This window comes from Giraffa tippelskirchi, chromosome 5, assembly GCF_054371585.1.
Source record: "Giraffa tippelskirchi isolate mGirTip1 chromosome 5, T2T-mGirTip1v1.2.pri, whole genome shotgun sequence".
In the NCBI taxonomy this organism is placed as follows: domain Eukaryota; kingdom Metazoa; phylum Chordata; class Mammalia; order Artiodactyla; family Giraffidae; genus Giraffa; species Giraffa tippelskirchi.
The window spans coordinates 125,358,766-125,384,151 of record NC_137279.1 but is presented as its reverse complement, the minus strand read 5'-3'; the positions used below and the strand labels follow the sequence as shown (position 1 = coordinate 125,384,151).

Genomic DNA, 25,386 nt, shown 5'->3' with positions numbered 1-25,386 from the left:
CTCAACTTTCTGATTCAGTGTCCCTAATGCACCACTGTCCATATTCACTGATTCCTCCTTATTCTGATCTCTTTGGAGATTGCTTATTTGCTGTCCTATCTGTTGTGAGCATTTGTCAAAATTTCATCATTTTATCTCTTTCAGATTTTTGTATCTCCATTTATTCATTTCTCTGATTCATCAATATCAAGAGCTACAGGTATATAGATTATATTTTTGATGGGGCAGAGAGGAACACACACTGAACTGGAATTCTTTTATGGCTTAGGTGTTTATCAGTGTAACCACATGTGAAACAAACCTCAAGGATTCATACCTGAATAGTTTAAAATAATTTTTATGTGCTCTAGCTCTCTGAGGTGTTCTAGGGGTTTAAAACTTTCCTATAATTGCTGTCATAGATATTAATTATCCATGTCCATTTTGCTTCCTCCAGGCATATTAGTTCTTTCTCGATAGTTGAAACTATGCTGTTTGGGTAAGTCATTAAAAAGGCTATGGTTTTTTTTTACTGGTTATTAATACTATTGAGAGATTTTCAGAATAAAAATGGCAGAGTCCAGTGACTACTTAAATTGCATACACACATATACACAGACATCCACATTTATATAGCCGTTAAGTAATGTTAGTGGCCATGTGTAAAGATCAAGGTAAGCTCTGGTTGGTTTTCAGATTCCAATCCGCATGATTTCCTTCTCTGTTAATAATCAGAGCCCTAGTGATGCCTCTTGGAATCAAGAGAACTGAGCCTGCATGTATGTTTAAGTGTCCATTATATCTGGGATTTTACTAATTACTGTAGGCTGAGTGGGTTAAGGCTAATCTGAGAATCCAAAAAAAATCATATCCTTCAAACTATGTATGAATAAAATATTGATTTCATTCAGACTTTATAATCTCATAGGTAACTCTTCTATAAACATAAGAACAAGGTCCAATTAGTATTTTTCCTCAGTAGCCATTTTTAGTTTGACAAAGTGGGATTCATGTATTATCTGAAATATTTGTTGATATAGTAAAAATCAATAGTATCTCTGGTCTTTTGATTGACTTTTACATATGCAATATAATGCAATTTTTTTTTCAGTTTCTGAATTTAACTTTAGACGACATGACATTTCAAGCTGTTTAGAGATAAAAACACGACAGTAATATTCACAACTGTAGAATTGATTTTAATAGAGTAACAAGAAATGTAGTCACTTATTCTGTTTAAGTTTCCCCAGCAGAAATTGCTTCTGCATCAGAGCCTATTACAAATGCAATTCACTAAGGTCTTATGGGTGACAAAGCTTTAATTAGCATCACATTGTTTTCTAATGTGATTTTGCACTTGTAAAAACAGGATTAGGACTCAAAATATACTTTTATAAATGCCAATTTTAATTGCATTACTCTTGGTGTGCATGTCTTTAAGCACCCCACGCAGCTTCTTGCATAATACTTTGAAGGATTAAGTGTGAAACATAAAGATGGCATGTATTATCTAATAAAACACCTTTAAATCAGAAAAGGAAATACAGTCATTTATGGTATACAAGACTTCATCCAACATCAGCACCTTCTGAAGTCCGTGCCCCCACAGCAGTCAGTGCCCATAAAAGAGGCAATGCTTAGCAATTGTCTGCTGTTTTATTCCATAGCAGGGAAATTAGAACAGCAGTGCACGAGTGTGCCTGCCTGCTTGAGAATAAAGCTTAAGTCCCACTTGCTTCTTTCTAGGTCCTTTGCTAGAAGACTCCTGCATTGTCTTTTCCATTTATCTTTCTTGCTGTTTTTATTTCTTTTTTGTGTTTGCTGTTGTGCATGATCCATTTAAGGAAAGGATCATCTTTTTTTCCCCAAAGAAATTTTTCTAGATGATCATGATGAGTAGGTCAGATCCTTGAATTAAAGATTTGCTTTAAAAATTACACCATTTCATCATTATATTGTGTCTCTATTCTTAGTCCTTAATAGACTTACTTGAGCTCACTCATCTTCAACACATTCGTAGGTAAGCAACAACTTTCCTCACCTTTTAAACAGAGGTGAATCCAAAAACACAATGGGGTTAAACAATTTATCAGAGGTTAGCCAACATTTCAGCTGGAGAAAAGTATATCAAAGCAGGTATTCTTATTGCCCAGCTTTTGCAACTGTGATTTACTAGGGCTGAGAAAGATAAAAGCTGGACACCATATTAAGGCCTCTTTAAAAAAAAAAAAAAAACTTTTTGTTTTGTTTTGGTGGATGAAATGAATAGTGCTTGGTTATTTGGAGAGGAGTTGGCACTGAAATGATCTTAGTTAAAAGTGACAGTGACAGTTTTAATTTTGAAATGTTGCCTCTGTGCTACAGAGGAAATGATTATTTGGGAAACTGATTCTTATTCTACAGCATCTCTGCATAGTCACCGCTATTTCCATAAAATGTGTTTGTGTCCATTTAGCTATTGGCTTAAGTCATTGGGAAGAGAAGACATTTTTGTTTTCAATATTATGTTATTTGTTGTTTGAGTTCTAAAACTTAAAGTTCTCTATATTTTTTACTGTATTTTTTCACTAACTTGATATTTAAAAATTTTCCAAACCAACAGATAGAATGCAAGAAGAGTACAATGGGTTTGATTGTTTTTAAATCTTGATTTTCTAGGAGGAAAAAATCTGACTGCCAGATCAATGTAAATTTTTAATTTTTTTTATTTCTCTTTAATTGCTTCTTAATTTCTTATTGATCCACTAACTAAAGGATTATTGTTTGATTCACTGAGTGAGCTGGCAAGATTGTCTTGGTAAAATTAAATCAGTTGACCTAGCCATTTTTTGCTGGAAATTGGGTTGTGCAATTGTAATAGCTCCATGCACTCAATAAAGTGAAGAGAGAAAGGACAGCCCAGCCAGGAAGCTCTCTCACCTGCCTCCTATTTTAATTCATTTCCATGCTTTGGCTGTACTGGTTAGTCAGAGGACTTTGCAGGAGAAAACATCACCCTGCTCCATGTTGATAGTCTTGGGTTAGTCCCAAAGCCCAACTGTGGCTCAGTTGTCATGAGCTCTTATTTCTTTTATTTTCTTCTTAGATTATGATATGGAACAACTAAATAGAAAGATTGGTCATTAAACTGCTCCATACACCCTGTCCAACTTTAACCTGTACTTTTCAGGCTCGGTTTTTGGCTTAGACTCAGCTCTGTCCTTCCTGCCCCTCTTTCTTTTTTTCACCCCTTCCCTATGCTCATTGTTGTCTTTCTGTCTTAATTCATATCGTTTCTTTCACTTGTATTTCATTCAACTAAGGCAGAACACCTCAGTTTATCTGTCTTTCTAGTGACTTTGAGCACTTTTGGATATCAGCACAGGTCCTGTAGCCTCCGGAAAGCGCATCCTGATGTGGGTACACTGTGTCTAGCACTCTCTCCTGTAACTCTTCTATTGCTTAGATGCCATCTTATGCAACCCAACAGCTATAAAGCCTGCCTGATTGTCTAATTATTTCATGTCAGCTTGTCAATAGGACTTATTTTTTTTTACGTTTAGGTGTCACCTTCCACCCACTTTCTATAGGAATACATCTCATCACTCAGATACATGGAGAAGTGAGGCATGGCTTGAAATCTCAGAAAACAGCAAGTAAGTTCAAGAGGGCCAGATCCTGAAAAAGAAGAGGTTCCATGAGGAAAGGAAGGGGTCAAGGAACCAGCCTAAAAGTACAACATGAAGAAAGTCAGGATCTGAATAGGGTCACATGCAAAATGTTCCAGCATCAAAAAGGTAAGTACTGGACATACAGCAGAATATTACTAAGCTGTAAAAAGAATGAAATAATGCTAGGCTTCCCTGATGGCTCAGTTGGTAACGAATCTGCCTGCAATGCAGGAGACCTGGGTTCAGTCCTTGGGTTGGGAAGATCCCCTGGAGAAGGGAACAGCTATCCACTCCAGTATTCTGGCCTAGAGAATTCCATCGACTATTCCATGCGGTCGAAAAGAGTCAGACGTGACTGAGCCACTTTCACTTTTCAATATCATTTGCAGCAACACAGATGAACTTAGTGATTATCATACTAAATGAAGTAAGTTAGAAAGAAAAAGACAAATACCATATGATATCACTTATATGTGAAATCTAAAATATGACACAAATGAACTTATCTACAAAACAGAAAGAGACTCACAGACACAGAGAACAGACTTGTGGTTGCCAAGGGAAAGCACGGTTGTGGGAGAGATGGATTGAAAGTTTGAAATCAGCATATGTAAACAATTACATATAGTCAATAGAATGGATAAACAACAAAGTCTTACTGTATAGCATAGGAAACTATTCCATATCCTGTGACAAACTATATTTAAAAGAATATGAAAAAGAATGTGTGTGTGTGTGTATATATATATATGTAATTGAATCGTTTTGCTGTACAGCAGAAATGAACACAACATTGTAAACCAGCTATACTTCAATAAAATAAATTTTAAAAAAATAAGTAAGTACTGAGAGGTGTCTAGACCCTTTTAGTACTTACAAATATACAAGGGTCAGCATCTAGATTGATCTCAGGGTATGAGCAGATCTTTACAGCTGTTTGGAACCAGGTAGGAACATCTGCAGGGCAGAGGGAAATGAGGAAACGGGAGCCTACCAGTTTCTGACAGATCCCCAAAGAGTGCTTAGTAAATATACGTGATATATACATGCTCACGCTCAGTTGTGTCTGATGCTTTTGTGACCCCGTGGACTGTAGACCACCAGGCTCCTCTGTCCATGGGATTTCCCAAGCAAGAATACTAGAGCAGGTTGCCATTTGCTTTTCCAGGGGATCTTCCTGATACAGAGATTGAACATGCATCTCCTGCATTAATAGGCAGATTCTTTACCATTGAGCCACCCAACAAGCCTTTAATTTAAGTCCATTTAAAAGGACACTAATGAAGTTCTTCTGCCCCTGGATGCTAGCTCAGGCTATGACAAGTAGATAACATTCAAGTTAAAATCTAGTAGCATATAATTCCCTGAAATCTACCAATCTAAAGGTTTTTTTTCCTACTTGCTAAGTGTTCAAACATTGTATACTAAGGACCACTGACCTACTATCTTCAACTCACAGGAATAAAATTTTTATATGCATATTCTTTTAGTAGATTATCCCAAATTTTTTAATTGCTAAATTTCTTTTCTCATCTCTTTACTATCTTTTTTGAGAACTGTAAGTGTATTCTTGTAATCATAATATGTTTAAGGCTGTGTGTGTGTGTGTGTGTGCATGTGCTTGGTTGCTCAGTTGTGTCCAACACTCTACAACACCATGAACTGTAGCCTACCAGGCTCTTCTGTCCATGGAATTTTCCAGGCAAGAATACTGGAATAGGTTGCCATTTCCTACTCCAGGGGATCTTCCTGACCCAGGGATCGAACCTGTCTCTTGTGTTTCCTGCATTGGCAGGAAAATTCTTTTTTTTTTTTTAGTTTTTTTTTAATTTATTTATTTTTTAATTGAAGGATAATTGATTTACAGAACTTTGTTGTTTTCTGTCAAACATCAACATGAATCAGGTGTACATAAGTCCCTTCCCTCGTGAACCTCCCTCCCATCTCCTTCCCCATCCACCCCTCTAGGTTCATACAGAGCCCCTGTTTGAGTTCCCTGAGACATACAGCAAATTCCCATTGGCTATCTGTTTTACATATAGTAATGTAAGTTTCCGTGTTACTCTCTCCATACATCTCATCCTCTCCTCCCCTCTCCCTGTGTCCATAAGTCTGTCTCTATGTCTGTTTCTCCACTGCTGCCTTGCAAATAAATTCATCAGTACCATCTTTCTAGATTCCATATACGTGTGTTAGTATTTGATATTTATCTTTCTCTTTCTGACTTACTTCATTCTGTATAATAGGCTCTAGGTTCATCTACCTCATTAGAACTGACTCAGATGTGTTCCTTTTCGTGACTGAGTAATATTCTATTGTGTATACGTACCACAACTTCTTTATCTTTTCATCTGTTGATGGACATCTAGGTTGCTTCCATGTTCTAGCTATAGTAAATAGTGTTGCAGAGAACATAGGGGTACAAAAGTCTTTTTCAATTTTGGTTTCTTCAGAGAATATGCCTAAGAGTGGTATTGCTGGATCATGTGGTAGTTTTATTCCTAGTTTTTTAAGGAATCTGCATACCATCTTCCATAGTGGCTGTATCAATTTACATTCCCACCAACAGCGCAAGAGGGTTCACTTTTCTCCACACCCTCTCCAGTGTTTATTGTTTGTAGACTTTTTAATGATGGCCATTCTGACCAGTGTGAGGTGATATCTCATTGTAGTTTAATTTTCATTTCTCTTATAATAAGTGATGTTGAGCATCTTTTCATATGTTTGTTAGCCATCTGTATGTCTTTGGAGAAATGTCTGTTTAGGTCTTTTTTCCACGTTTTGATTGGGTTGTTTGTTTTTCTGGTATTGAGTTGTATGAGCTGCTTGTATATTTTGGAAATTAATCTTTTGTCAGTTGTTTGATTTGCTATTATTTTCTCCCATTCTAAGGGTTGTCTTTTCACCTTGTTTAAGCATTAATCTTATTATGTAAGGATTTTTTTTAATATTCTTGGAGTTTTGAAATTTTAAAATAATGCAATTTGATGTGGACCTTTTACAGCTATTTTTCTGAGCATTCCTATAGTGCTTTCAGTCTAGAAATGCATGTTCTTTAGTTCTGGGAAATGTTATACCTCCATTTAAATTGCTTTGTTTTCTGTGGTACTCAAGTAATTCAAATATACGATCCTCTGGATTTATCATCTTTTATTTTTCTCTTTTCATCTTTTTTTGATTGTGTGTATATTTTCATACTTGGGAGAGTTCTCCAGCTTTACCATTCAATACTTTTATTCTGTTTATTTCTCAGATTTTTTTTTCTTATGTTCTCTTACTGTTTCATCCTTATAACCTTCTGTTCTTATTTCAAGGATGCAACATCTCTTAACTTCCCAAGAATATAAATTATGAATCTTGTTTTGAGTATTTTATGCTCTTATGCTTTATCTATTAATTCTGGTTCCTTTCTTCTTTCTTTCTTTTTTTTTCCTTTTTGATCTCTTCCTTTCTACTTTCTACGTAGGAGGCTTTTTTTCATACATGTGGATGTCTAATTTTCTTGACTGTCCATATTTAAGATTTAGGAAATACAGATGAAAGCATCATTGTGTGTGTGTGTGTTGGAGACAGATGCTTGTCATTTAGTTGGTTTTCTGGTAGGATGCCTAAAGGGAACTTCACCAATTCATTGGAAGATTACAACTGCCAGTGTCTGCAGTTATTTTTTATTTTTATTTTTTTTTCTTTAGGTTAGCTAATTTCTCTGGAGAAAAGCCTGTTTCCAGTATTCTGTGACTCAGAAAAGAGAGTTCTCACCATTCAGAATGTAGAATTTCAGTGAATTTTTCTGTTTTTTGAATGGCATCACATGCTCACCCTTTCCTAAATCTTGTGATTTTAGAGCTTTTCCACTTTCATTTCTCCACAAAATAAACATCTGGTTTTCTCTCAGGTTGGGAACTTTTTGCCTAGTTATGTGAGCTGGTGAGGAGGCCTGGAATCTAATTACTCCTCCTGAAAGCTTTCAGCCAATTGTATGGTAAGCCATACTATTATTGCCCCCCCACACACACCCTAGACACATTGAGTCTCTTTTTCTGAGTCTAGTGTTCTCTGTGTGAACAAGTCTGGTGTTCAGGTCACACTGAAATGGAGCAAGATTCTATGGTCCTTGCCCCCTACCCCATATCCTCAGCCTGGCAGGAAAATTCTTTACCCCTAGTGCCATCTAGGAAGCCCTTAAGGTCATGATAACCTTTTAATTACTTTTGTGAGCTATGGTTCTTACTGACCCCCATGTGCCTCCCTTTCAAATATTCATGGTTGTTCTTCCTGATATATGTACAGAGATACTTCAAATATCCCACGCATGTTGCCTGCACTGGAAAACTTTCAGTCAATGCTCGATTCTAAGATGTCTGACTCTGATGTAAAGACAAGTCCTAGAACTCATTTTTACCTCCATTTCTCATCCATAGAGATTAGTGGTAGAGGTAAATAACAGAAAGAATGTTAGTGTGGTTGCTAAGAGAAGAGACCTCAGTTTAATTCTGCCTCTGTCTTCAGCTTTGGTCTTGAATGTGTTGCTTCTTTAACTCCTGTGGCCTTCAGTACTCTCACCTGAAACAGAGGCGAGTCAATCTCTATTGACTAAGGTTCCATGTATTGGACTATATGCTTTCTTTTCTGCAGGGAATCCAAAATTTTAAGTGTTGTCAATTGTGTATGAATATACAGATTCATAAGAACAAATCAAAGTGTGAATGGAATACATACACAGGCATTTGTTATGTCTTTGCAGTTTTGATGCTGAGTAGGGAATTTTTCTCATACTGTCTGTGGTCTCCTGATGGCTAGATTACTCCTCATTATAGAACCTTTGTTTTTGCTGGCTTAATCCTTGACCGTTTGAGGTTATGTTTAACAGGCCTTCATTTTTGTTCTCATTACTTAATGATAATAATAGTGATCCAAGTTAACATTTTTGAGCACTTATTATGTATCAAGCAGAAATCTATGCTTTTAAATCTATTTATTCATTTAATCCTGTTAACACAAGTACTTTTATTATCTCCAATCCTCAGACCAGGACACAGAGGCTGGTCTGTAAGACTTGAAAGCATCACCTGAGTTACCTAGGGAGAAGTTAGGGATCTTCAATCAGAAAACAGGCAGCACAGGCCAGAATAAATCCATGTTTTTAATGGTTATACTACATTGAACACTTACTGTTTAAGGTGCCTGAAGAGAAAGCATAACCTTGGCTAATGCTTTCAGACTAGGTGAAACTGTTCACATATGCTGTGTAATCACCATTTATTGTAGAGTAGCTGTTACTACTACAAAACATTAGGTTAAATTTTCATCCTTCACAGTGTGTGCTAACCAGGCTGGACGGAATGAAGAAAGCTGCTCTGAGAATGCTACCCCATTTGGAATTCTAGAGAAGGAACCATAACAATCAACAGGGACACAGAACATCTCCACATCAAAGAGGGGAAGTTAGTCACAAGTGACAATCTGGTGTTAAATAATTAAATTGTTTTAGCTGTTAGCTGTAAATGAATGTTGTTTTTAATTGCACTTTAATAATGCCATGCCCTTTATAACCAAAATTAATGTTTTCTGTTGCTCTGTTTTTGAAGTATGTGTCAGTTTAATTAAACTATTAATGGTAGACGGATTTTAAGTACTTTATATTTTTCATTAAATTGTATCTGTTCAACAAGCATCAACAAGAAAATGGAACCAGTGAGGAGTAAACTCACGTTCTGCCTGATAAATTACTCATCCTCAGGTAAGATGATGCAGTGGACTTGTTTAGGTGCTTGCTCCATGGTAAACAAATACGAATATTCATTGAGCTCGTTTAAAAATAAAAGTGGCTGCTCCTTCAAAATATGTGGACAGTGCAAAAGTTTGTTGAGTTTCTGTGAGACAGACAATGAAAAATGCAGGACCTGAAAAACTATGGTGATGGTGACTTCAGTTGACTTGGGGTTGCAGGCATCCTTCTGCCATCTAACTCTGACCATTCAGGAAAGAAAGACTGCAAGATGGGGCTGGCTTCCTCTCCCCTTCCTTTTCTGGATTGTCTAATTATAGCCGAGTCTTCTGCAGAACACGTGAAAGCAACCTAACACAAAGCAGCCATTTGTTTTTATTGCCAGAAATGGCAATTGATAAAGTAGACACTGTGCACACCCCAAGCATCTCCTGGATTCAATTCAAGAGAATTGATTGAGTCTGGCTTAAAGACCAGGAAGAACTAGAACAGGGTAATTTCTTGTCTCTTCATCCCATTGATGACATACGCAAATAGAAAGGGGAGCCTAATTGGCAAACGCTGAAAGAAGCAGGACAGTATCTAAATGACGCTTCCCTAGGAAAAGGAATGGCGCGGTTACATCTGCTGCTTAGAGTCTAAGATGTAACATGTTATAATAGAGACAAGTGTGTCCTTCCTTTGTGTGGCGGATCAATCAATAGCTTTTCATGTGATCTTGTTCACTATTATGTTAGCAATGAAACCCTCGTGTGATGTGACAACTGTGGAATAACATTTGGTCACAAAGCTGGTGTTAACAAGCACAACTGGCATTCTGGTAATTAGACTGATTTCTGGTCTTTTCTTTCACAAATTGTCGATAAGTGTGGTAAACAGGCCGTTGATTCCTTTCTGAACTGCTATATTAAGCTTCATATTCTTAGAAATTCATCTACTAGATTTGTTTGTAGGGGTGAAGTCCTGGAAGAGAAAGATTATGTGACAGTCTTTCTTTCTTGCCAGCCTGTGCATGTATATAAACATATAATTTGTGTATGTTTGTGTCTATCCATCTATTTACCTATCTATCTATCTCTACTATCAAAAATTTTAGTAAAATTTAAAGCATCTGTTAATACTTTAAGTTTTAATTAACCAGTTGGCCAAGAACAAAACCCAAACAAACAAGGACCTAATACAGATACTTGGATTTAAAATTTATCTTAAAAAAGTGGAAAAACAGAAATAGACACTAAAAGAAAAGCAAATCACATGAAAACTAACCATCTCTTTTACACTTTTGTACAAAAAGAGGTCTGTTTGGAACTGTAATTAACTTAAAAGCTTTGTCCAGGGAAGAAGTTTAAATGTATAAAATCTAATATCTTCCTTATTATCCATTCTGACAATTATTTGTGGCCTTGGTGGTTTTGTTTCGTTTTGTTTTCTTTCCCCTTCTCTATGGATTTTCTGGCGGGAGGCAGCTTTTAAATGTTAAGCAAAATGAAATCTGATCCATCTATAGACCATCAATGGGCTTTTCTTCAAAAACTTCTTCTATTGTCATCAAAAGATGCTAATTTCATTTGAATGTGAGAGACACCAAGTGCTGGGTGAGGAAGTTTACCCAGTTTGCCCATGCTTTATGGGAGTTGTGATCTGAGCAGGCAACTCTGAGAAATTCTATCATGCCTTCAGCCAGTCAAAAGACAATTTTGTTTAAGTAAATCACCATTTGGAAGCCAAAATGAAAACCCGATGGAATCAGGTTCTTCGTGAAAATTCTGTTTTAAGCCCCTCTGTGTTTCAGTCCATTCCTGTCCCAGACATTTGTTTGCTGCTTGGTTCACAGATGCTTAGAGACAAAAATATATTTTGTCACAAGTTTTTTTTTTTTTTTTTCCTCCTGGACTTGGAATTTCATTCTCTGACAGGTTTTTAGATATCATTTGTCGCTGTTGTTGAGTTTGAGTGGAAATTGAAATATTTCAATGTAGAATGTCATCTCCTTCCACAAAGATTTATTCTTGCTTTAGTCCCCATGGACAGTTTTTCCTAGTTTTCCACTTTTTAGGTAGTGGCACAGCGGTTGGAGCACCATCTCTGTTTATGAATTGTGCATACCTGCATGCTCAGTCATGTCTCTGCAAACCCCGTAAACGGTAGCCAGCCAGGTTCCTCTGTCCATGGAATTTTCCAGGCAAGAACACTAGAATGAGTTACCATTTCCTACTCCAGGGGATCTTCGTGACCCAGGGATCAAACCTGCATCTCTTGCTTCTCCTGCCTTGGCAGGCAGATTCTTTACCACTGTGCCACCTGGTTATCAATATGACAGGCTAAAAAGCCTTCCTGGGAGTCAAGTCCAAGCCAACAGCCTCATGAACACAACTATCTGACCACATGTACTCATAGGCTTATTATCACATGAGGAAGTTCTCCAGTTTGTGCAGAACATTTCTATAAATTTTTACTGAGTGATTAACAATCTGACAGTGAGAGTACAGAGATGACAAGATACAGCCCCTAGAATCCTTTGACAATGTATATATGTATATCAAATCATCATCATGTACACTTTAAATATTGTGCAACTTTGTCAATTATACCTTGATAGGAGGATTTTTCACATAATGAGGTAGAAGGAAGTTATTCTGGCTTATATATGATTTAACTTCAGCTTTAGGCTAAATAAAACAGCTTGTTTGTGGCCTATTAAATATCTGCTTTAACCATTAAAGAAAAAACACATTTAAAAAGCAGAATGGAGTAACTGTGGTTCAGGCATCCAAAATGGAGTTGGGTAGCCATTTTGGACGGAGAAGACAATGGCACCCCACTCCAGTACTCTTGACTGGAAAATCCCATGGATGGAGGAGCCTGGTAGGCTGCAGTCCATGGGGTCGCGAAGAGTCAGACATGACTGAGTGACTTCACTTTCACTTTTCACTTTCATGCATTGGAGAAGGAAATAGCAACCCACTCCAGTGTTCTTGCCTAGAGAATCCCAGGGACAGAGGAGCCTGGTGGGCTGCCATCTATGGGGTCGCACAGAGTCGGACACGACTGAAGCAACTTAGCAGCAGCAGCAGCCATTTGGGATGTGGGTTCAGACACATTCCTGCACTACTGAGAACTTGAATTTTCTAAACTCTTACAGGCTAAAGGATACTACCAGCCTTTTCCAAAACAGTATCTGCTAATGGCTGTCCATTGCAGCCTTATGATCTCAAGGTTTCTCCTTGTAATTCTGCAACAATTTCAGACTCTTACTTCCAGCAAGGTCCAATCCTAATTCTTGAAAAACAATTTATGTAACTTTGCCAATTGTTCCTTTATAATTCTCCCTCAACACAATTCAAGTGGTTCTTGAATCTGTATCTCCTGGGCTATAGTCCTCTGATTGGCTTAAATAGAACTCTTTTCTATCCCTATTATAGATGGGCTTATTTAGTATTGATGTAGATAATTTCATTAGTCCTGGGGAAAAAAAGATGTACCCCTCACAGTCTGTGTTCATAGTCATAATGAGAGCTTTTCTGTAAGTTATTCTAGGAGGTTTGTCTTCATTTAGAAAGTACTCAGGAGACACTGAAGGGATTAAACCAGGAGAAATACATGAGTTTGAAGGATAGTAGAGTGGGGAATCCACTCCACTTTTGGAATCCAATCCATTTTTGGTACCCAACAGATATATTAACTAGACAAACATTTAAAATCCTTACTATGTTTCCCGTTTTTCTAAGCAATGGGGGTAAAAATGAAAAGTAAGACAAGGTTTACTTCAAAGGTATGTTACTGGTATGGTCTAGGTCATGCAGAAAAACACAGGAAGACCACACTACAGAGCAACAGAGGCTCTGAGAGAATAAGTGTGTGCAAATAAGTATAGATGGTGTACTATCCATTTATCCCTTACAGGTTAGTGTCCTGGGGCACCCTGAATCCATGTCCAGTATTTTCACTGTAAGCATCTTTGCCACAGACATCTTTGTCACAAACATTTTTGCTACATAACTGATTGGCTGTAAGGCAATTTTTTTATTAAAGATAAAACAACTGGTTAACAGTTTGGATTCATTTCTCCATTGACACATTACCCCATTTTTATATGTTTAATTTTGCTACTCATTTCTCATGTTTCCTTATGTCCTTTTCAATGTCCCTCTTATATTTATTATTATTTTATCTTTTATAGCAAAATTGACTTACTGTAAATTAGTTATTTGGTGAAAATTTCTGCTGAAAAGATGTCTATGGAAAAGAGGCTTATTATGGATGTACCTAGAACCCCTTGGATCCATGCTCCTGTAGGATGACTTAAACACAACTTTGTTAGATTGGTGCAAATGTAATTGCAGTTTTGGACTGTGAATTTTAAATCATTATAACAGGCTCAAACACATCTTTCTTAATCAAAATCGGAGCCATTACAATCAACACATTTTTGTCAATGAGAAATAAGTTTGTTTATTCCTGTAGCATAAAAATCTGTGCTTTGGGATTTGATGAACTCTTGGAAAGCATTTTCTGCATCCTGCTGAAAGTTATTGAGATGCTTGAAGAAGTGATAGTCTGTTGGCGAGAAGTCAGGTGAATATGGCAGATGTTGCAAAACTTCATAGTACCATTCATTCAACTTTTGAAGCACTGGTGGTGCAATGTGCAGTCAGGCATTGTCGTGGAGAAGAATTGGGCCCTTTCTGTTGACCAATGCTGGCTGCAGGCCCTGCAGTTTTTGGTGCATCTCATTGATTTGCTGAGCATAATTATCAGATATAATGGCTTCGTTGGGATTCAAAAATGGATCAGACAGGCAGCAGACCACCAAAGAGTGACCACGACCTTTTTTTAGTGCAAGTTTAGCTTTGGGAAGTGCTTTGGAGCTTCTTCTCAGTCCAACAATTGAGCTGACCATTGCCAGTTGTTGTATATAATCCACCTTTCATCACACATCACAATCTATGAACAACAGTTCATTTTTCATAGAATAAGAAAGATAACACTTCAAAACACAGAGTTTTCTGATTTTTGATCAGCTCATGAGGCACCCTCTTATCGAACTTTTTCACCTTTTCAATTTGCTTCAAATGCCAAAGAACTGTAGAATGGTTGACAGTGAGTTCTTCAACAACTTCTCACATAGTTGTAAGAGGATCAGCTTTGATAATTGCTCTCAGTTGGTTGTTGTCAACTTCTAATGGCCAGCCACTACACTTATCTTCAAGATTCTCATCTCCTTTGCAAAATTTCTTGAACCATCTTTGCACCATATGTTTGTTAGCAGTTCCTGGGCCAAATGTGTTGTTGATGTTGTGACTTGTCCTTGTTGCTTTATGACCCATTCTGAACTTAAATAAGAAAATAACTGGAGTTTATTTTTTGTTTAACATCATTTCCATAGTCTACAATAAATACAAAATAAACAGCATGTAATAAGTCGTTAGCAAAAAATATAAGGTGAGAAATGCATGTTAAAATGATGTATAACATAACCACATTTATTTAAGAATGTATTCTAATATCAAATATGAACTTTCAACAATGCAAAAACTGCAGTTATTTTTGCACCAACCAAATACATGAAATTTTATTAACTTTTGCAGCACTATTTTGAGGTAAGTGTCATTGTCCCACTTAATGGATGAAGCAAAAAATTGAAGAGGAGGTAATGTAACTGCCTAGAGTCTTATACCTCATAAGAAATGACTGTAAGATTAGGACAAAAGTCAGTCAACAGCAAAGCCCAAATATGTGTTCCACCAAACCAAGATTTTCAGGGACTCATAAAAATGTGATGAGACATCCTCCACTTATCTGGGATTCTTGGGACACAGACTGGCCACCACCCTCTACATTTCAATTATGTAAGTCATGGAAGGTTAGGCCTCCATTGGCACAGTCTGGGCACTAGGAGATGTCAGAACTTTGAATTTCTGCTCAAGAAAATAACCTACACTCATGGATATTAAATTAAGAATTGAAACAGCCAAATAAAAATAGCCAGAAGCATGTTCCCACATAGAACCTTATACCTGACTTCCAGGCAACTGCAAATCCCTAACTCTTAAAAGGAGAATGAAACAAAAGATGCCAATAAGTTTATTGCTTAACTCCTGAATCTAGAGATCATATATAAATCTGCCACGTGTTGTAAATCTGACTGTAAAGGCCCTGTGTATTGAAGAGTTGGAACTTCTTGTTGAAATAAATGAATATATTTTGTCCACATCACTCATGGCCCTTTACCCATAGTTGTCTCTCTCATGCTCTCCAACTAGTCATTATTAGCCACAGTTTGAATCTATCTTATGCCAGGCAGAGTACTTATTCCTGAAGCTACCCAATGAATTTATCAAAGGGAAAGATGAACCAGTGTTCTAGGCTATGTTGCTCTATGTGCTGGAATCAGAATTCAAACCCAGCCCCACTACCTCCTCTCACTCTGCTACTCACCCTCTTAGGGATGAGAAAAGCCAGCAGGAAATAACAGATGTTGTCCAAGGATATTAGCCAGAAATGCTCTCCATATCTTCTCAGCCACCATTTGATGCTCATCCCTTTGTGCCTCATCCTCTGGCTTTGGACATTTGTTCTTAATCCCTGAATTTGTTGGCAGCATAGATTTTCCTTGTATGCCTCCCACTTGTATCTGCTTTCTACACACTCTGATATCATCACTGACTCTCTGCAAAACTGTGTTAGACTCAAGTCCACAGAGCTGTGGTGTCTATGCCTTCATATACACTCCTTGAAAAGGGAGAAAAAATTGCATGCAATGTAAAAATGTTAATAAGGTTGTGAATGAGATTGAAGATTAACTTAAAAAATAATTTTGGTTACAGAATGGAGAATGGATTGTAGGGAGGCAAATGTGGACACAGAGAGGACAATTAAATGACTATTGCTGTAATATAAGTTAAGAAATGGTCTTAGCATGCACCAGCAAAATTCTGTTAGAGTGGAATGATGAAGAGCATAGATTCTGGAGGCAGACTGCTCAAGTCTGATTCCCAGTTTTGCTATTCTCTAACTATGTGGTCTTAGGCAAGTTGCCTAACATCTCTGCATCTCACTTCTCTCACTTAAAAATTAAGTTAATAATAATAAACAGCGACACATGCCTCCTAAGGTTAAGAATGTTAAATGAATTAACATAGGTGAAAGTGGGCTGGCACATGCCAGTGCTATGAAGGTGATAGCTCTTATTGAAGACAATGGAAATGGAGTAAAGGGAGATAAAATTAAGGGGGGGGGGATATGTCATTTAGTTGATATACTATGGGAGATAAATGATTCTTAGGTTTTTATTTTGAGACATTGCCTCCTGAGATTTCAGTCTCCCCAAAAGTGCAGTTTTGTAAGGAGGGAAAATTATGATAGAAAAAGCCTGAGTTTGGATGGGATAGAGGTATATGTGTACTTACGGGTCAGCAAGCACACTCACCAGTTAAGATCCTCCCAAGTTAGTACAAGTCCAAGCCCTAAGAGAAACTTGATCATAGTAGAAACCATCAGTTTTAAATCTAAGAATTGCCTGTATTTATTGTGGTATTCTCATCTTCCAACAGAGGACACTGCAGTTCAGAGATATGACTTGTCAAGTTCAAGCTGCTAGAAAAACAAGACACACAGTTTGCCTTGGTTCTAGAACCTGCATTGTTTTGCGATGGTCCACTGCCCCACAGCCATCAAATGACACCCAGGTGTAGGGGCCTGGAGGCCACAAATGAAGAAGCATTGAGTTAAGGCTGCAAGATGATGGTTGATGATGATGGGCATAGCTCAGAATGTGCATTTTAATGTATAAAGGGCTAATTTGGTTCTGTATAGTTGAGGCATTTAATTATTTTGTTCTTACTCTTCTACAGTATAAATAAATTTATCAGATAATGCTTACTAGAACCATTCTATCTTCAGAATATTAGGCTTCCCAGGTGGCTCAGTGGTAAAGAATTTACCTGCCAAGCAGGAGACCTGAGTTCGATCCCTGGGTCAGGAAGATGCCCTGGGATAGGAAATGGTAATCCACTCCAGTATTCTTGCCTAGGAAATCCCATGAACAGATGAGTCTGATAGGCTAAAGTCCATGGGGTCACAAGAGTTGGACACAACTTAGCGATTAAACCACTACCAACAACAACAATGAGATATACAAAGATAACAAAATATTATAAATGTGATGTAAGTTCTAAGGTCTTACTAGTGAGTGACCATAATTCTTTTTTAAGTTTTAAAATAATGTTTTATTGATTACCATCACCTTCTATATAGTCATTGTTTACATCTCGTTCAGGATGGTTCTATCTTAAAATAACTGTCTCAGTTCAGTACAATTCAGTTGCTCAGTCGTGTCTGACTCTATGTGACCCCATAGACTGCAGCACACCAGGCTTCCCTGTCCATCACCAGCTCCCGGAGCCTACTCAAACTCATGTCCGTCGAGTCAGTGATGCCATCCAACCATCTCATCCTCTGTCATCATGCCTTCTATCTTTCCCAGCAACAGGGTCTTTTCAAATGATTCAGTCCTTCACATCAGGTGGCCAAAGTATTGGAGTTTCAGCTTCAGCATCAGTCCTTCCAATGAATATTCAGGACTGATTTACTGTAGGATGGACTGGTTGGATCTCCATGCAGTCCAAGGGACTCTCAAGAGTCTTCTTCAGCACCACAGTTCAAAAGCATCAATTCTTCTTTGCTCAGCTTTCTTTATAGTCCAACTCTCACATCCATACATGACTACTGGAAAAACCATAACTTTGACTAGATGGGCCTTTGTTGGCAAAGTAATGTCTCTGATTTTTAATATACTGTCTAAGTTTTTCATAGCTTTTCTTCCAAGGAGCAAATGTCTTTTAATTTCATGGATGCAATCACCATCTGAAGTGATTTTGGAGCCCCACAAAATAAAGTCAGCCACTGTTTTCATTGTTTCCCCATCTATTTGCTATGAAGTGATGGGGCCAGATGCTATGATCTTAGTTTTCTGAATGTTGAGCTTTAAGCCAACTTGTTCACACTCCTCTTTCACTTTCATCAAGAGGCTCTTTAGTTCTTCTTCACTTTCTGCCATAAGGGTGGTGTCATCTGCATATCTGAGGTTATTGATATTTCTCCCGGCAATCTTGATTAAAGCTTGTGTTTCTTCCAGCCCAGCGTTTCTCATGATGTACTCTGCATAGAAGTTAAATAAGCAAGGTGACAATATACAGCCTTGATGTGCTCCTTTCCAGATTTGGAACCAGTCTGTTGTTCCATGTCCAGTTTTAATCGTTGCTTCTTGACCTGCATTCAGATTTTTCAGAAGGCAGGTCAGGTGGTCTGGTATTCCCATCTCTTGAAGAATTTTTCATAGTTTGTTGTGATCCACACAGTCAAAGGCTTTGGCATAGTCAATAAAGCAGAAATAGATGTTTTTCTGGAACTCTCTTGCTTTTTCAATGATCCAACAGATGTTGGCAATTCAATCTCTGGTTCCTCTGCCTTTTCTAAAACCATCTGGAAGTTCATGGTTCATGTAATGTTGAAGCCTGGCTTAGAGAATTTTGAGCATTACTTTGCTAGCATGTGAGATGAGTACAATTGTGTGGTGGTTTGAACATTCTTTGGCATTGCCTTTTTTAGGGATTGGAATGAAAATTGACCTTTTCCAGTCCTGCGGCCACTGCTGAGTTCTCCAGTTGCTGGCACTTTGAGTGCAGCACTTTTACAGCATCATCTTTTAGGATTTGAAATAGCTCAGCTGGAATTCCATCTCCTCCACTAGCTTTGTTCATAATGATGCTTCCTAACGCCCACTTGACTTCACATACAGGATGTCTAGCTCTAGGTGATCCCACCATCGTGGTTTCTGGGTCATGAAGATCTTTTTTGTATAGTTCTTCTATGTATTCTTGCCACCTCTTCTTAATATCTTCTGCTTCTTTTAGGTCCATATCATTTCTGTCCTTAATTGTGCCCATCTTTGCATGAAATGTTCCTTTGGTATCTCTTATTTTCTTGAAGAGATCTCTAGTCTTTCCCATTCTATTGTTTTCCTCTGTTTCTTAGCACTGATCACTGAGGAAGATTTCTTATCTCTCTGTGCTATTCTTTGTAACTCTGCATTCAAATGAATATATATTTCCTTTTCTCCTTTGCCTTTAGCTTCTCTTCTTTTCTTGGTGCTTCCCTAGTGGCTCAGGCAGTAAAGTGTCTGCCTGCAATGAGTGAGACACAGGTTTGATCCCTGGGTCAGGAAGATCCCCTGAAGAAGGAAATGGCAACCCACTCCAGTTCTCTTGCCGGGAAAATTCCATGGATGGAGGAGCTTGGTGGGCTATAGTCCATGGGGTCAGTCGCAAAGAGTTGGATGACTGAGCAACTTCACTTTCACTTTCACTTTTTCTTTTCTCAGCTATTTGTAAGGCCTCATCAGACAGCAATTTTGCTTTTTTGAATTTCTTTTTCTTAGGGATGGTCTTGATCACTGTCTCCTGGTCAGTGTCACGAACCTCAGTCCATAGTTCTTTAGGCACTCTGCTTATCAGATCTAATCTCTGAAATCGATTTGTCACTTCCACTGTATAATCGTAAGGTATTTGATTTAGGTCATACCTGAATGGTCTAGTGGGTTTCCCTACTTTTTTCAATTTAAGTGTGATTTTTGCAAAAGGAATTCATGATCTGAGTCACAGTCAGCTCCCAGTATTGTTTTTGCTGACTTTGTTGTTTTGCTTCTCCATCTTTGGTCGCAAAAAATATAATCAATCTGATTTCGGTATTGACCATCTGGTGATGTCCATGTGTAGAGTCTTCCCTTGTGTTGTTGAAAGAGGGTGTTTGCTATGACCAGTGCATTCTCTTGGCAAAACCCTGTTAGCCTTTGACATGCTTCGTTTTGTACTCCAAGGTGGAATTTGCCTGTAACTCCAGGTATCTATTGACTTCCTACTTTTGCATTCCAGTCCCCTATAATAAAAAGGATATGTTTTGGGGGTATTAGTTCTAGAAGGTCTTGTAGGTCTTCATAGAACTGTTCAACTTCAGCTTTTTCAGCGTTACTGGCCGGGACATAGACTTGGATTACTGCAATATTGAATGTTCTGCCTTGGAAACAAACAGAGGTCATTCTGTCATTTTTAAAATTGTATCCAAGTACTACATTTTGGACTCTTTTGTTGACTTTGATGGCTACTCCATTTCTTCTTAGGGATTCTTGCCCACAGTAGTAGATATAATGGTCATCTGAGTTAAGTTCACCCATTCCAGTCTATTTTAGTTCCCTGATTCCTAAAATGTTGATGTTCACTCTTGCCATTTCCTGTTTGACCACTTCCTATTTGCCTTGATTTCATGGACCTAACATTCCAGGTTCCTATGCAATGCTGTTTTTAACAGCATCAGACTTAACTCCATCACTAGTCACAGCCACTACTGTGTGTTGTTTTTGCTTTGGCTTCGTCTCTTCATTCTTTCCGGAGTTATTTCTCCACTGATCTCCAGTAGCATATTGGGCACCTACTGACCTGGGGAGTTCATCTTTCAGTGTCCTATCTTTTTGCCTTTTCATACTGTTCATGGGGTTCTCAAGGCAAGAATACTGAAGTGGTTTGCCATTCCCTTCTCCAGTGGGCCATGTTTTGTCAGAACTCTCCAACATGACCCGTCCGTCCTGGGTGGCCCTACACAGCATGGTTCATAGTTTTATTGAGTTAGACAAGACTGTGGTCCAAGTGATCAATTTGATTAGTTTTCTGTGATTGTGGTTTTCATTCTGTTGGCTCTCTGATGGATAAGGATAAGAAGCTTATGGAAGCTTCCTGATGGAGAGACTGAGTGAGGGGGAAACTGGGTCTTGTTCTGATGGGCGGGGTCATGCTTAGTAAATCTTTAATCCAATTCTCTATTGATAAGTGGGGCTGTGTTCCCTCCTGTTGTTTGACCTGAGGCCAACTATGGTGGAGGTAATGAAGATAAGGTTCCATGCACGCACCACTGTACTGAGTGCCCCCAACCCTGCAGCAGGCCACTGCTGACCCACACCTCTTCCAGAGACTCTTGGACACTCATGGGCAAGTCTGGGTCAGTCACTTTTGGGGTCACTGTTCCTTTCTCCTGGGTCCTGGTGTGCACATGGTTTTGTTTGTACCCTCCAAGAGTCTGTTTCCCTAGTCCTGTGTAAGTTCTGGTGGCTCAGTGATGGGATTAATGGCGATCTCCTTCAAGAGGGCTTATGCCATACCCAGATCTGCTGTACCCAGAGCCCCTACCTCTGTGGCAGGCCACTGAAGACCCATACCTCCACAGGAGATACTCAAACAGTTCTGCATCAGTCTCTGTGGGTTCTCTGAGTCTTGGTGCACCCAAGGTTTGTTTGAGCCTTCCAACTGTCTTTAGCAGGTATGGGGTTTGATTCTATACGCAATTTTGTCCCTCCTACCATCTTGCTGGGACTTCTCCTTTGCCCTTGGATGTGGGGTACCTTATTTTGGTGGGATCCAATGTTCTCCTGTCGATGGTTGTTCAGCAGCAAATTGTAATTTTGGTGGTGGAGGAAGATGGAGGATTAGAAGGACAGGTGCTCATCTTCTCCTGTGAGAACTCAAAAAAAAAAAAAAAAAACAACTGTCTGCTATATTATAAAAATAGATATAATTCCTTCATTTATAGACCACGCACTGTCTTCTAGGTAGAAATCCAGACACTGAGATGCAATAATGAAGTAAATCAGGTCCCTGTTCTCAATAGTATTTGTTCTAGTGTGGACACAAATAGCTGAATAAATGAGTAAGACAATGACACCATATTTCTGTATGTAATAACTTCAGTAAGACCCCGTAATAACCTCCCACCTTCCTACATCAAATACTTTAAATTAGGTCTCTCACAGTAGTCCAAGGTGCCTGGTTGATGAGCAACTCAACCCTGTGCACCTGAAGGAATTAGAGCTCCTTCTAAATATCTGTTCTACCATCTCCTAGGGCACTGTTGTTGTCAAGCTGGGTCACCATTACATCCAGGTGTCAGCTGGTAGGAAAGTCTTTAGACACCAGTCACTTTCCTGTATATCCTGTTGAAAAGAACTCTGAAACTAAGGGAAGCAGAGATGTGTGTGGCTGGGCATCCAGGTGGTCAGCGTGAATTCCGCTACTCTGCAAAGACAAGAGGATTTCAAGAAATATCTAGTCATCTCTGCATAATTCTGTGATTTATTTATCTTAATATAGGACATGTTGATAGTAAATTGTCTTAAACTTTTTTCACAAACCTTGATTAACCAGTCTCCTGTGGTATGTGGTACATTGCCAATTTTTTATTACTAGAAACAAAGCAACAGTTAATAATTTGTAGTTAACTTTTTAGATTATCTCCTTCAGATATATTCCTAGAAATATAATTACTGATAATACTTGAAAAGTTTTGTTATTTTTTTGAAAATTATCTCCCCAAAGCACTATAGCCATGTTTCATTTACCTACAGAATACATTTCTCTTGCTGGAAATAAATTTAGAACTCAAAACTTTTTATTTCTTTTTATATGCGGGAGAAAAACGCTACCTCGCTGTTTTAACAGGCATTTCTTTGTTATTTAAACATGTTTTCCCCCTAATTATTTTTTAGCTAATTGCATGTCTTGCATTTACCTCTAAGAGTATTCGTATTGAATTGAATATGTTTATATACATTAAGTATTAATCTGTTGTTATATTTGTTACCAGTATTTGTCCTTCTTAAATTTTTCCAGATATTGTTATTAGAAGATATTAGAGATTGGTATATTGATTGCACAAAATTATGCTCCAGTAATAACCCTGATTAAAAGTTTTTACTTCTCTGGGCAATATTATTGAGCAGTCAACCTTTTTATTGCTTGTCCTTAGAACTTTTAGGAATATATAACTCAATGTAAGCTTGAGTAACTTGATATTGTTTGTTCTCTTTAGTGAAGCTGAGTCATAATTTGGGGAAGTGTTACAGAGTCTAGGGAAAGATGTCTCCTGTTTTCTGCATTTCCTTCAGAATATAAGTTCAAGTATATGATCTGGGATAATATTGGTCCATTGTATTCATTTTGTCATTTGAAAGGAATTTGAAAGAGGAAGTTGCAAGGTCAGTGAGATCTCTTCTCATTGTTCAGCTTTCTTGCATGGTCGGTTGCTTCTTTCATTCTCACCAAAATGGCACATTCTCAAACAACTTTCTTTCAATACATCCTGTCACCTAATGATGTGTTCTTACATACTTTCTTAGGTTCATACTCAATAGGTATGCATGAAAATATGTGAAAATTTGATCTCTCAAAATATATAATTGCATTGTGAAATAAAGACAATTTAAGAATAAAAAGTCATCTTTCAGTAAGACCTACTCTGATCATCCTTTTTATAACTGCAAGCCTTACTACCATCACTGCCCATTCTTCTTTTCTGATTATTTTCCATCATAGTATTTCTTTCTAACATACTATAATATTTACTTTTTTAAATTGTCTGTCTCTCTCCAAAAGAGTATAAATAAGTCCCATGAGGGCAAAATTTTTGTCTGCTTTGTTCACTGATGCAGCCCCCGTGTCTAGAATAGTCCCTGGTACATAGTACATCTTAAAAAATTATTGTTAAGTGAATGGGGGAACATTACAGTGACTTACAACAACAAACACCCTCTTCCAACAACACAAGAGAAGACTCTACATGTGGACATCACCAGATGGTCAACACTGAAATCAGATTGATTATATTCTTTGCAGCCAAAGATGGAGAAGCTCTATACAGTCAGCAAAAACAAGACCGGAAGCAGACTGTGGCTCAGATCATGAACTGCTTAATGCCAAATTCAGACTTAAACTGAGGAAAGTAGGGAAAACCACTAGTCCATTCAGGTATGACCTAGATCAAATCCCTTATGAGTATAGAGTAGAAGTGACAAATAGATTTAAGGGACTAGATCTGATAGACAGAGTGCCTGATGAACTATTACGGAGGTTTGTGACATTGTACAGGAGACAGGGATCAAGACCATCCTCATGGAAAGGAAATGCAAAAAAGCAAAATGGCTGTCTGAGGAGGCCTTACAGATAGCTGGGAAGAGAAGAGAAGCGAAAAGCGAAGGAGAAAAGGAAAGATATTCCCATCTGAATGCAAAGTTCCAAAGAATAGCAAGGAGAGACAAGAAAGTCTTCCTCAGCGATCAATGCAAAGAAATAGAGGAAAACAACAGATTGGGAAAGACTAGAGATCTCTTCAAGAAAATTAGAGATACCAAAGGAATATTTCAGAGCTGACAGAAGCCCAAGTGTGAAGGATGAATAGGTGGGCTTGGGAGTGAGAGGAATGGCAGTTAGATGGAGCAAGGTATGAAAAGTGGAGAGATCTGAGAGAGTCCAGCCTAGGGGCCCTGAAGTATGAGCTGTGCCTAGGAAGGCAGTGGGTGATGGGACCACAGCCATGGTTCTTAATGGAGGATGGAGGGATGGGAAGAAACGTGAGAGATTTTGCTACCCAAAGGACTTTCTGCAATGTCTGGAGATTTTTTTAATTGCTACAACTTGAGGGGCTTGCTTACCACTGATGGTGATTGCAGCCATGAAATTAAAAGACTCTTACTCCTTGGAAAGAAGGTTATGGCCAACCTAGATAGCATGTTTAAAAGCAGAGACATTACTTTGCCAACAAAAGTCCATCTAGTCAAGGCTATGGTTTTTCCAGTGGTCGTGTATGGATGTGAGAGTTGGACAGTGAAGAAAGCTGAGCGCCACAAAATTGATGCTTTTGAACTGTGGTGTTGGAGAAGACTCTTGAGAGTCCCTTGGACTGCAAGGAGATCCAATCAATCCATCCTAAAGGAGATCAATCCTGGGTGTTCATTGGAAGGACTGATGTTGAAGCTGAAACTCCAGTACTTTGGCCACCTCATGCGAAGAGTTGACTCATTGGAAAAGACCCTGATGCTGGGTAGGATTGGGGGCAGGAGGAGAAGGGGACGACAGAGGATGAGATGGTTGGATGGCATCGCTGACTCGATGGACATGGGTTTGGGTAGACTCCGGGAGTTGGTGATGGACA

The 25,386-nt window shown here is 38.3% G+C and overlaps 1 long non-coding RNA gene across 1 annotated transcript in view; it reads left to right on the top strand.

Annotated features, from left to right (window-relative positions):
* The first annotated feature begins 8,148 nt into the window (after positions 1-8,148).
* LOC145504886 (uncharacterized) overlaps positions 8,149-25,386 on the top strand; it is a 54,807-nt gene continuing 37,569 nt past the window's right edge. The window contains exon 1 of the long non-coding RNA XR_014052566.1: positions 8,149-8,203. This is a non-coding gene — a long non-coding RNA (uncharacterized LOC145504886). The remainder of the gene's footprint in view (positions 8,204-25,386) is intronic.